Source organism: Ursus maritimus, unplaced genomic scaffold (genome assembly GCF_017311325.1).
Source record: "Ursus maritimus isolate PB19 unplaced genomic scaffold, ASM1731132v1 scaffold_32, whole genome shotgun sequence".
Lineage (NCBI taxonomy): Eukaryota > Metazoa > Chordata > Mammalia > Carnivora > Ursidae > Ursus > Ursus maritimus.
This window is the reverse complement of record NW_024425786.1, coordinates 18,421,311-18,435,179: the sequence shown is the minus strand read 5'-3', so window position 1 is coordinate 18,435,179 and position 13,869 is coordinate 18,421,311.

The window sequence follows — 13,869 nt, the reverse complement described above, 5'->3', positions numbered from 1 at the left end:
GCAATGTGCCCAGACAGGAGGGAATACTGTCACCACCATCACTGAGGGCAAAGTGGACTATCTTGACTAATCGTCGTTCTGACCTCCTCCTTTGACCCCCGGGGAAACTGAGGCCCAGAGAGGAACAGAGACTTGACTAAGGCCACAGGGCAAGTCAACGTCAGAGGGGAACTAGAACCAGATTGATGACCCCAGCCCAGAACGCTCAGACCTGTACCGCCGGGCTACCCGCCAGACGGAGGTAGCAATGAGTTGAAGCACAAAGTTGCCGAAGCATGGGGGTTGGACCTGAGCCCAGAAGGTGCCCCCTGGCCCCAGCCTGTTCCTCCCCACAGGCCAGAGCTTCCCAGCATGCTCTGCAGTCCTGCCATATACCAGCTGACCCTCCAAGCAAAGTGTTCCTGAAACTCAAAGGGGACTGTTCCTGGCTCCAAACCCTCCATCCACACTCGTCCGCCAGGCTGAGTCCCATCGATTTCAGATTTGGAGAAACAGCTGCTTTCCCCGTGCTGACAGCACCAATCAATAAAAACAGCCCTGCCCCTCGCCAGGCCAGACAGGCTTGTGTGGCTGGGGGCAGTGGATCCATACCAACCCAGAGCCTTTGGATCTCGCCTGCCCCAGCTGCCTGCCTCCCTCCCACCATTACGGAAGGGAGACCAGGAGATACACAGCCTACTGGTTCGAAGAGTGAGTCCCAGAGGAGAGGCCAGGCTTTGGGGATGAGAGGAACGGATAGCATGGGACAGGGATCGGGTGTGGCGGGGTGCTGAGAGCCTAGCTGTTCTCAGAAGGTGGGAAGAGCATGGGGCATCTTGGAGAACACAGCTCATTGATGAGGAAAACTGAGGCTCAGAGAGGAGTCCATCTGCCCAGGGCCACATGTCAGTGAGGTCGGAGCTGGGACTCCCAGATCTGGGACACAGCCCATTCTACCTCCTTAAAACCAGAGCCAACCAGGAAGCCATAAAGAGAGGCTACAGGCTCCCATCCTTACTCCAGGAGGACAGAGATGTTCTCCCCTCCGGCTCCAGAGAGATGGCATAGCTAGTAGTCTAAGGGTGTGGCCAGTGAATCAGACACTTGGGTTCAAATCGCAGTTCGACGACTTACCAGCGGTGTGAACTTTTGGTGCCTCAGTTTTCCTACCTGTAAAACGGGAATATGAGCTTTTCTCTCAGACGCAAAGTGTTTAGAGTGGTACCGGGTGCATAACGAGGACTCGGTAAATGTTAGTTTAGCGGGTATGACGACTTCTCAGCACCTGACACTTAAACAACTGTTGAGTAAATAAATCAGAGGACCTCCCCCAAGATCGCAGAGGGCGTCAGTGGCAGAACCAGGACCAAAATCAGGCGTCTTGACTCCTGGTTTCCTTCTGTAAAAGGAGGAGAAAGATGCTGAGAAGGGTCAAGGACCCTTCATGCACAAACTTGCTTGGAACAGTGGCAAGCCCCGAACAGAAGGCAAGCATCACGCTTGCTGGGATCTCTCTGCCTCGACTGGGCTCTCCGTGGCCCAGCGTGGGTCACGTGTCTACCCCCAAACCAATCGGGGAGGCCCTGGGTGGCTAGGTCTGGATCAGGGGCTGCCGAGGGCGTGGCCAGGTGCACCTGAGCCCCAGGAACTGGACCACCGAGGTCGCGATGCGGCACTGAGGCAACATCATGTCCACAGGGCGTGGAACCGAGCCACCAGGAAGAGAAAGAATAATACTCACTTCCATGGCTTCCAAGCGCTGCTGGAGGTGGGCTCACACCCATCCTATGAGGCAGGGGGACTGTTAACACCCCAAGTCTCAGATGAGCACGCCAGGGCAGCACGGGGAGCCTAAGAGCCTCTTACTGTGAATGTCTGGGAGGACAGCGTACGGAGAGTGTTCCGGTCAGGAGCTTCCTCGCACCTAACCAAGAAATGCCACAACGCTCTCCTGTTCACTGGCTGTTAGATTCGTGTAAATCGATAATAAGAGCAGACACTGATTAAGCACTTACTATATACCAGACATTGTTTTAGGCACTTTTTACATATTAACTCATCGAATCCATGCAATACTCCTACATGGTAGGTCCTATCATAAGCCCCACTTTACAGATTAGGAAACTGAGGCACGGATAGGTTAAGTAATGTGCTTAAGGCCCCACAGCCAATGACTGGGCGTCTCGAGAGAATTTCAACCACTCCTGGTTTTGCCATACAACAGGGTAGACTGCAGTTAGCATTTCTATGGAAATACTTCCTCCCGGGGCGCCTGGGTGGCACAGTGGTTAAGCGTCTGCCTTCGGCTCAGGGCATGATCCCGCCGTTGTGGGATCGAGCCCCACATCAGGCTCCTCCGCTATGAGCCTGCTTCTTCCTCTCCCACTCCCCCTGCTTGTGTTCCCTCTCTCGCTGGCTGTCTCTATCTCTGTCGAATAAATAAATAAATAAATCTTTAAAAAAAAAAAAAAAGAAAGAAATACTTCCTCCCGGCTGGGCAGAGAGCTAATGTTACCTCCCTGCCACCTGCATGCCAAGCACTCCGCTGGGTGTGGTACCTACATTTACGCTCACTGGCCAGACCCCAACGTCCCCATTTTACAGAGAAACACACTGAGGCCCGGAGAGGCGGTCTGACTCGCACTGGATCACGCCCACTGTGGGAAGAGGTGGAGATGGGGCTGGACGCGCGGGGGGCCCCCTCTCGCCCTGTGGCGAGGGCCTGGATGAATGGGGCGCAATCATGGCATGCGGTGGAATGTTCTGTGCCCATCCCAGCTGTCTCCCAGCACATGTCCCGAAAACCTGTCCCCAGGGAGGGTGGCGGCGGGGGCCCTGGGCGCCCCATGGGCCGTGCCGTCTGAGGCTTGATGCCAGCTGACCTTGGCATCAGCTCCTCCAGGTCCACAGCCTGACCCTTGTTTTGCTCAGAAACCCCACACATCATTTCACACAGGAAATTCAACCTGGCCTTCTCACGTCCTGTTCTCAAGAAGAGGGGAAAAAAACCTGTAAAGTCAGTCACTGTGTTGTTTTTTAAACAGACTTTGAAATGTTTCCTGAGAGGGAGGGAGAGCTCGAGAAAAGGAGAGATAGACAGCCCCGCAGATAGAAGTGGGAGGGAAACCGTGTCAGAAGGACGAAGAATGAGAGAGAGAGAGAGAGAGAGGCCGAGGGGGCTTCTGGGTGTGGGAGCCGGTGGGGGAAGCCCGGGAGAACCTGTGGCCAGTGGGGTCCCCTCGCCCCCAGCTCCCCTCCACCTCCGCCCGGGCCAGTGCCGAGGGAGGAGACCTGCTGGGCGAGCAGACAGGCGGTGGTGGCTGCGTGCTGGGCTTGCCTCTGGGAGGCCACTGTGACATATTCGGGAATTTCGCAGGCGCGGTGTTGGCAGCTGGAAACTGGCCTCAGTGGCAGTATTTACACCACAGAAACTGGCCGACAGGACAAATCAGGACTTCTTTCCCTTTCTTCTCTTTGCTTTCCTTTTTTGTTTTGTTTTGGTTTTGTTTTTGTTTTTTTGTTTTTGCTCCTTTTATCTTCTCTGAAGAGCCAGGTTACCACCAACACACCACCACCCGTCCAGGGCTTCATTCCAGCCCTCTCTCTTAATAGCTGTGTGAGCTTGGGCTTGTAGCACTCTGTGATCTCCGGTTTCCCCACCTGTGCTATTAGAAGACGAATACCCATCCCACAGGGCCGTCGGGGGACGGAGCTCGGAGTCTGCACGAAGCACCTGTACACGGACACCAACATACAGCCCCTTCTTCCCGTGGACAGCCCCGAAGCCTGTCCCTCCTCGCTTGCCCTTTCCCGCTGAGGTTTCCCTGCCAGAGAAAGAATGGATTTAAGCCTCACCCTCATTCAGGAGGAAAGCACCGATCCTCCTGGGGGGGGGGGGACACTGCTGTGTTTCTAAGGCCCTTGTCATTGTGATTCGGTACGTAGTTACCCAGATCTCCATGAGCGCAGGGCCGCTCCATGGCAGGGCCGGCATGGGAAGGGGATGGGGAGGCAAGAGGAAAAGACAGAGATGATTAAGACGTATTTCTGGGAGTCACAGGAAAGAGAGATGAGGTGGCACTTCCAGAAATGACTGGCACGAAGAAATAAATGACATGTGGCTTTGAAACATGGAAATCAGGGGAGGCTCCCAAGAAAGGTCACATTGGAACTGAGTGGTCCTTCCTCCCCTCCCTCCCTCCTCCCTTCCTTCCCTCCCTCCTCCCTTCCTGCCTTCCCTCCCTCCTCCCTTCCTTCTCTCCCTCCCTCTATCCTTCCCTTCCTTCCTTCCCTCCCTTTCTTCCTTTCCTCCTTCCCTTCTTCCCCCCTTCCTCTTTTTTCCCTCCCTTCCTCCTTTCTTCCCCTTCCTTCCCCTCTCCCTCCATCCTTCACCTCTCCCTTTCCTTGCTCAATTATAATTTATTCATCCATCATCTATCATTCAGCTGATATTTCCTGCCCCCCCCCCCAGGCTAGGTGATAAGGACACAGAGAAACAACATGCCCCGCCCCCAGCCTCAAGTGGCTCAGACAAGTGGGGAAGACAAACCCACAAGCAGCCACTCACAGTGTGGTGTGGTCCCCTTTATGGGTCGGTGGGATTGCAACTGTGGGGGTGGTGAGGAGGACACTCCGGGGAGCAGAGGCCTGGAGGTTGGACTAGGAAGAGCGCACTCAGAGGTCGTGAGGAGGCTGAGCGGCTGGAGGGGGCACGGGAGCAGGAAAGGGAAGTCTGGCCCTCGAGTGCCTGAGGCAGGACAGCTCCTTGTCACCTCATCATCCCTGTCACCTCGTCATCCCCATCCCGTAGCAGGAGCGGCTCCTAAGGAGAGGAAGTGGGAGGAGGAGGGTCACTGGAGGCCAGGCTCCCCCCCACCAGCCCGCCTTCTCGGCAGCCCCTTGTCCCACGCGCCAGTCTTCTGCAGAGCTAGGGAGCTGTCGTCCCCTGCAGTGCACGCCCTCGACTGTCTGTCCTCCCTTCCTCTGAAAACGACTTCCGGGCTTTCTTGTGAGGAACGGCCCCTCCTCCGTGCTCCCTCCAGATGCTTCTGCATCACCTCACCATGAGTCAGACCGGGTCACCTCTCTGCTCAAAATCCTCCAGGGGCTCCCAGCCCCCTGGCAAGAGAAGGCCACCTCCCCACAATGAACTTCAGGCCCTACACGGTCTGGCCTGGGTCACGCTCCAATTGCCCCTCTCCCACCTGCGGTCCCCAATCACCAGCTCCAGTCACACAGCGCAGGGCCTTTGCACGTGCTGTTCCTCTGCCTGAGATGCAGTAAGGGCACAGCTCACGCACTCGTTTCATTCAGGTCTCTGTTCGGATGTCCCCTCATCAGGGAGGGCTTCCTGGCCCCATGTAACTTTCAGTCCGCTTATCCTACGTATCGCTCCCTTTTTAACGCTCTCTCCTGACACGTCCCACGTTTTTGCTTTGGGGTTTATTTCTCTCTAACGCCTGCACTAGAGTGTTGTCTGGGCGGTCAGGGATCTTCACTCATTCTGTTCGGCTGTGTCCCCAGCGCCTGACGGTCATCAGACAGGGGCCAGGGGCCGGGGGGAGCCAGCAGGAGGCAGTGAAGAACCCAGCACCAATCATGCCTTCTGATCCCAGCTCGGCCGTTTACTAATGTGTGACCTTGGACATGTCACTCAATCTCCCTGCACCTCGGGTCCCTCACCAGTGAAATGGGACACAGTTGCCTCGACCCTGCAGAGTCGCTGTAGAGACGGAATGAAATGAGACTGTACCCATGAAACCCCTGTAGGATCTCGCGCATGACGGACGCTCAGGACGGGTTCGCTGTGGTTACTCCCGGCAGCAACTGCGGTAGGACCCCAGCCTTGTCGTCCTGGGTGGCTTCCAGTCTCAGCTCTGCACACCCTGGATATGTGACCTGGGGAGAGTTACGTGACCCCTCTGAGCCCCCGTGTTCCTCGCCTGCCTCACAGGGTGGAAGGTTAGGAGAGATGGTAGGCATGAGGCATGTGGCCTATGCTCAGCACGCGGGAGGTGCCCCAAGTCATCTGGGACGTGTGACCCAGCAGGGAGGGCCCAAGCTCACAGAGGCCTGCAGTGGCTGGATTAGGGGCTAGCCGTGGTGCCTCAGCTGGCTGGAGCCATGGCTGGTCTCACGTATTCATTCAACAAACATTCACCAAGTAGCCGTATGGGCTGGACACTGTTCTGGGTGCTGGGAACACAACAGAGAAAAAGACAAAGAGCCCAGCCTCTGCAGAGCTTTCATTTGTGTGTAAGAAGACGAAGTGTCAGAGGGATACACATGAAAGCGCTAGACGTGGGTCCAAAGTATTGCAGGAAGAGGCTGGTCTGAGCTGCGGTGCACGGGGCAGGGACCCAGCCCTTGGAGATGCATTAATTGGGTGACAAGGCTGCTAAAACTGACACCGGGATTCTTAGCTGCATTACTAAAGGTAGGGCACCCAGAAGAAGGAGGTGAGAGTCACCTTCTCCCCTCTAAGGCTCACACACACCCGAGTCCCCAGCAATAGGGAAGGTCTGGCTCATGAGTGGACCTCTGTGTCTGTGCCCACTGCCACCCACTCTCACTTCTTCTGTAAACACCACCTTTATTCTCTTTTGAGAACTCCCCAACACCCTCTCCCCCCAACAAATATGCACATACTTTCAGTCTATATAATTTGGGTGGAAATGACACCATTCCCCAGCTCTAGAGATGAGTGTGGGACCCAAGTCTGACCCGCCAGAGTCCTGGATCCCGTATCTAGCCATTGGCTTAAGGGAGAGCACATTACCCACGCCAAGTCAATGAGAATCAGTCCTGGGACTTTGCCTAGAACTCTAGACAAAGGGAAGTCTTTTCCCAGGGATTACTAAACTAATAAAATGTAAAACTTTGGTTGCTGAAGGCCACTAAGGGAAAAGGCCTGCCTGAAAATGAGGCCAAAACAGAGAATGGCATTATGGAGAGCTGCAGAAGAATAAGAGAGTCTGAGCCCTGGTAATATTGTTTGAACTTCTGGATCCAGCCATGCCTGAAACCATTGCCCCCTGGAATTTTTCAGTTATATGAGCCCATATTGAAGCCAGCTTGAGAGAAAGTTCCAGAATATGGAACTACAAGAGTCTTTACCAATACATTTCAGTCCCAGACAACACACTTGGAGAACTTTCGAGCTACTGGATCATAACCAGAAAAAAGCAAGGATAGCAGGGTGTTCTTCTTAAAACCATGTCGTTCGAGGAGCCGTTGAAGGTGGGGTAACCTGATGGCAAAGTACATGGGTTTTGGAGTCAGTGCAGGCCTCCTACTCAGCTCATATTCCTTATAGCCTTAAGCAAACCCCTTCACATCTCTGAGGCTGTTTCCTCCTCAGTAAAATGGGTACAATAACAGTGTCCACCTCAAAGAGGCAGACATAAGATAACATGAGTAATGTGCTTGGCTCAGCATCTGGAGAACAGCCAATAGAAGAGCTGACTTAGAGCCTGGAGGGCCTCGGAGTAGGTGAGGGTTTGCCATAGTGCTGGGTTGGGGCAGGAAGGGGTGGGGGTGGCTAAAGGACAGAAGGGGACTGATAAGTGGAAGTATAGAGGCAGACTTCAATTCAACATAACAAAGAACTTTCTTATAGTTGGAGGTAGCCAAAAATGGCATGGGCTGCACTGATAGGTAATGAGCTCCCTGTCACTAGAGGTATACAACCACTTGGAAATGCTATAGAAGGGATTGGAGCATTGGGCAGGGGACTCTTGAGCTCCATGAGGGGTGAGAGGAGTCATGAACCAGACTTCAGTTTTAGCCAAACTGCTTTCCAAGGGAATGTTTAAAATTTGGTTCCACCTCCAACCCCTTCAAGTGAGTCCCTAGTCCATCGTGCTAGTGTGTTTTCCTTCAGATCTGCGGTTCCAGTTTCAGGCTGATTCAGTTCCTTGGATCTGCCTCAAGGCAGGGAGCAAACAAGTATGTAGGAACCATTGTCAGGCCATAGAAAGGAGGGACACCTGGCCTCCTGGCCCAGTCAGTCTCAGCAGTTGGCTCAGGGACAGTCACATTACCTGAGCCAAGCCAATGAATGTCAATCCCAGAACTTTTTCTGAAATTATTAACAAGGAAGCCCTCCCTTTCTGTGGTTTGCTAAGCTTAGACAATGTCGAACTGCTGGCATCTTCCTTCGCAGCTCCTGAGGAGAGCCTGCTCGTGAATGAAGGCAGCAGAGGAAAGCAGAACGAAGAGAGAAAGAGCCCGTGAGAGATTTTAAGGAACTGGCTCACTCGATTGTGAAGGCTGGCAAGTTCCAAATCCGCAGGGTGGGCCAGCAGGCTGAGACCCAGGGAAGAGTTGATGTTGCAGCCTCCAAGTCCAAAGGCGGACCGCTGGCAGAACTCTCTTCCTCGGGAAAGTCAGTCTTTTTTCTCTTAAGGCCTTCAACTGATTGGATGAGGCCCACCACACCGTGGAGGGTGGATCCGCTTTACTCAGAGGCTACTAATTTAAATATTAGTGTCATCTAAAAACTATCTCCCCGGCAACATCTACACTGGTGTTTGGCCAAGTATCTGGGCCCTACAGCCTAGCCAAGTTGGTGCATAGTATTAGCCATCCCAGTCGGGTTTCTCTCACTTGAAATGACCAAGAGTCCTGACTGGAAGAAGGGGGAACCAGGGGACCTTTCTGTGCTTCTCTAGCTCAGGCACTCCACCTGGAACAGAGGCAACGAATGGAGTGTCTCGGAAAGAGCACTGGATTGAAGAGCCAGACCTGAACACAAATTTCTTCTGTTATAAGAAAAAATAATAATAATGAAGAAGAAAGCAGGTTGAAATCAGAGTCAGTGCGGAAACAGCAAACTGCTCCTCTCTGCTTCCTCCACACCCCATTGGAAGAGCCATGGATGTTGCAGCTGGAAGTGCAAGGCGTGGAGTAGAAACGCCCAGATTCCGCACTCAGGAACGGCTCAGAGTCATCCCAACTCTGATACTTGTTGGCTGTGTGACTATGGCTTATTCCTTAGCCTCTCTGAGCCCCCGTTTCCTGACACCACATTATCGTGCAAATATTCCGGAGGCGAGTATGTGAAATTTAAGGCCTGTATATAGCAAGTGCTTAGTATATGTGAGTCAAATCTGAACAAGGTAGAAAAGCCACTGATACCCATGCCACACAGCACGCTGGGCCACCCACTGAGGAGACACATAGAAATGAAAGCTGCCATCTCGGCTACGAAAAGCACAGAAGAGTAGAGAGTGAGGCTGGCAGGCAGCTGTGGACTTCCTGGAGGAGGGGCGTTGAAGCGGGACCAGGAACAACGAGCTCGAGGTTGAAAAGCCCAGGGCATAGTTCGTCCTGGTCAGTGCAACATGTGTGATGAGAAACAGCCAGGGGGTTACCTGGAAGGCCTCCCTCCGCCTCCAGGCTGGGGGCGTAGAGGTGATGCTACCAGCCCTAGGGAGCTCTGGGAGATTGTAGACCAGGAGAGGACCAGGCATTTTGCACCCAGTGGGGCTGAGGATTCCACCCCAGCCCTGGCTCCAAGAGTGAGTGGCCTCTGCCCACGCCCTCCCCAGGCTTCCCGGAGGCCCAGCTGAGCGGTGAGAACCACGGAGGGAAGCAGACAGCAGCCGGCCCGTCTGACACCTCGACCACATACAAGACAAGAGGCTTATCTGATGTGCCTTAATGCGCAGAGGCGACGGAGCAGGCAAGGGAAGTGTCTTGATTTCTCTCTTGCTTCTCTGCACTGCCTTGGAAATACTACTGCAGCCTTGCTGGGGGCCAGGGGTGGATGTCGCTCTGTCATGATCCCCCCCCCTCACCCAGAGCGGCCGGCCCTAGAAGGACATGGGGCCCAGTCCGCTCACACCATTAGAGTAGCTGGCTCTGAGAAGCTGGGAAGATTTTTCTCTCTCCTCTGCACCTCACTGCCCCAAATCCCACCATCTCAGCTGCCTCCCTTTGGCCTGCTTTGTCCACTCACTGGAATGCAGGGTGGAATGCCATGGATTGGGGCTGGAGGTGGAGGGGGGCTAAGGGGTTGGGGGGGAAGCCTCAGAGGGAAGTCATTTCTACTGCTCCTGGGCACAGATTCTGCTGGGGAGAGGATGAGAAAGCATAGGGATTCGGGAGGTTGGGGGTCAGGAAGAAGTGCGTGGGGTAAGGGGCAGACTGGGGCCCTGGGACTTTGGAAGCCAATCTCTGCCTTCTTCGGCCCAGAGTTCCCCTATAGGTAATTGGAGTTTCCTGTGTTTCCAGCCCCTCTCCCAACACTCCAGACCTCGCCACAGAGCCCCTGGGTCTCCCAGGCCATGGTTCACCGGCTCTCTGAAGATTCAAGATCTTCAGGGAATTTATTTTCCCACCTGCTCTGAATCTGGGTATCCCCAGAGGACACCACCTCCCTGCAGCCCTCCAGGAGAGCCTACCCCTCTGTTCACTCCCACTATCAAGGCTGCTTCCAGATGCTGCCCCAGACAGTCCCCCCTTATCTCCCACCGAACCCTCTGCTCCTCTAGGTCATCCCCCTCCTCGTCGCCCGTCCCCACACCCGGGTCACACCCTGGTTACACCCTCCAGCCCTTCCAGCCCTTGGCTCCTGGAGGACCATTTTCCTTTCTGCCCCAAGCCTGAAAGGATGAACGAATCCACGAACGGATGAATGAATACGTGAATATGGTCTGGCTTCTGCGGCCTCTCCTGCCCCACTCACCTGAAATCGTAGCTGATGTGTCTCCAACGTCCCGGCCCCCAAATCCAACAGTCACATCTTGGATTCTCTCTACAGCATTTGTCTGCATTAATGACACCTTCCTTCCAGACCCTTCCCTGGACCCGCTCCGTATTCCCAGTCACCTTTCTGATCTCCCCTCCCTCCACGCCCAGCTTCCTGCCTTGGTCTGGAGCTCTTCACACCCAACATTTCTGGGGCCATGTGCGGGCAGGTGATGACCAAAGGCCTCCGTCTTCTCTCGGGGGCTCCAGAGCTATGCGTCTACCTGCCTGCTGGACATTTCCTGAGGGGACCTGCTCAGACATGGCGGGACCAACCTGGACCCTCACAAGTCTGGATTCCACAGGCTCCACCTCGTGCCCCTGCTACCGTCCACCCAGACTCCCTGCCACAAGCTCAGAGCCATTCTTGGTTCACTCACCCCAGTTTCCTCAACGCTTCTTGACTCCGGCCCCCCACCCCCCACCTCCACATAGCCATTGTCCTGTTTCTGGCCTCGGTGCCCCTTCTTGGATATCCGCCTGCCTCCAGGTGCCCCCTCACCTCTCCCACCCAAGTAACGCTCCTCAAATGTGAATCAGAGCCTCCCCTCCCCTGCTGGATACCCTTCATAGCTGCCCATTCCTTACCCAGGGCTAAGATGCTGTTGCAAGGAACACCAGCTGTGCCTTTAGAATCGACCCTTGCGGGGGCGCCTGGATGGCTCAGTTGGTTAAGTGTCTGCCTTCTGCTCAGGTCATGATCTTGGGGTCCTGGGATGGAGCCTGGCATCGTGCTCCCGGCTCAGCGGGGAGTCTGTTTCTTCCTCTCCCTCCTGCCCCCTGCCCCCCACTTGTGCTCTCTCTCTCTCTCAAATAAAATGAAATAAAAATTGAAAAAGAAATTGACCCTTGCTGCTGCGAGGACCACCTGTCCACAGTCCAGGCCCAGAGACCATTGCGTGATAAAATACAGGCCGCCCTGTCAAATTCGAATCTCAGATAAATGGTGAATCGTGTTTTAGTATAGCCCATGCAATCTTTTTTTTTTTTTAAGATTTTTTATTTATTTGACAGAGAGAGAGACAGCCAGCAAGAGAAGGAACACAAGCAGGGGGAGTGGGAGAGGAAGAAGCAGGCTCATAGCGGAGGAGCCTGATGCAGGGCTCGATCCCAGAATGCCAGAATCATGCCTTGAGCCGAAGGCAGATGCCTGACGACTGAGCCACCCAGGCGCCCCAGCCCATGCAATCTTCTGCACCCTGTGTTTTTATTTGCCAAATCTGGTAACCGTGGGCTCAGAGCCAGCCCAAGCTGTCGACCCCCCTGCCTACCAGTGGCCTTGACTGAGGGCTGCCTGGATTGACCCTCGGTGTGCCAGAGCCAGCCTACTACACGGGGCGGGCGGGGAGACGGGAACCTTCCAACTGTTCCTCTGCACAGCCTTGTCCTTGCTGCCACCTCAGCCCCGAGCACATTTCCCTGTGCCCACGTGCCATTTGGCCACCCCCCTCTCCTCCCCACTCCCCAACCCTCCACCCCCCCCCCCACGTCACCTGCTGAGGGATCTCCCTGACCACCTACCTAACCCAGCGCCTCGCTCTCTGTTCCTTTTCCTGCTCTGCTCTCCCAGAAGCGGGACTGCACCCGGCCCAGAGCTCACGGACGCTTGCTGCTCTCTACCATCTGTCTCCCCGACGAGGACCCAGCTCACGGTTCGCCAGGAATCTCAGAACTGAGGTTTGTGCCTGGTACGCCGTAGGTCTACTGGGCGTGGAGGAAAGCAGTCCACCCTTCCACCCGGCTCACCGCCCCCAGGAGCCACACCGGAGGCGGCTGGACAAGGCTCCCGGGCTCCCCGAAGCGAAGGGGCACCTCAGAGAGCAGTGGGCACTTGCCAGACATTCGGAAGCACAGGAGGGGTGGGGCCAGGGGGCTCTTGGGAGGGCTGTCACGCAAGGGTGGTGGAGGCAGCGCCACGAATTTGGGAATCTGTGTTTTCACAAAACCCCAGAGGCACGTGGGTCACAGACGTCTGCCCCCAAAACACCCATGTATCGAGACCCTTACTGCAGAGACGCCCCCAGCACCTCTGAGACCACATTTCCGGGACGGTCATCTCCCCAGTTCAGGCCTTTCATGGGACAGCTTTTGTCTGTGACCTGGGCCATCCTCTTCTTAGCCTTTCTTTGGGCCCCAGGCTCCTTTGGGAATCTTCTGAGAGCTAGGGACCCTCTCTGCAGAAAATTCACATTTTCCATGATTTTGTGTGTGGTTTTCAGGACCCCCCGAAGCTTCTGTACTCAGGGGAAGAATGCCCTTTATAGGCTAGGATCTACCCACACGGGAGAAGATTGATGAACATTTAGGTCTGGTGATGACATTTTGGGTCAGAAAGGAGAGAGGAAAAGCCATTGACTCCAGAGAAAGCTGTGCCCCCAAATTCTGACAGTGTTTAATTCTGGGTAACAGGACTGGGGCAATTACACATTATTTTCTTCAGTCTTTCCAACTGCTCAGCATTGAACTCTGGTGACTTTTGTAGTCAGGGAGGGGAGGGGAGCATAACTAGAGGGAGAAAAGCTGATGGAGGAGTGACGCAGTCCTGGGCCTGAGCAGGGAGTCAGCTCGGCTGTGGCCCCGGCCCTCAAGGCCCTTGACCGGCCGGGCCTGAGCCTCTGTGATTCCACCCATTAAATGGGGACAGATGGTGACACCTTGGTCAGCAAGGGAGGGTCACGAAGAGGGATGATAACAGGGGGAAGGTACACAGAGAGGGGTGCTCAACACCCCACCCACCAGCACTGCCCTCCTGCCCCAGGCCTCTGGGGAGGCAGCTTTAGGGTCTGTGATCTGCTCCCTTGTAAAGGAGAAATCAGAGATCTGTGCATGAGGGGCAGGGGTGGAGTGGGAGTGGGGAGCTGGGGATGGGAGGTGGAGGGAACTTCCCCTAAGCCCCCTCAAGAAACCTGGAGGGCACCTTCCACCCCAGGGACAGGACCATTTTCTGAGGGTCTTTGGTGCGTGGGCCCTGCGGGGACACCAAGGGAGGGCCCCCAGGGAGGGCTGATGGGCAGCTCTGAGCCTGTGGGCCTGGTCCCTGGGATGTACAGGACCTGCTTTAACTGCCTCCAGTTAGTCGTCCCAGGCCGATCCCCTGATGCCTTCCCGACCCTCAACTGGTTTTAAAAGTTCAGAGAG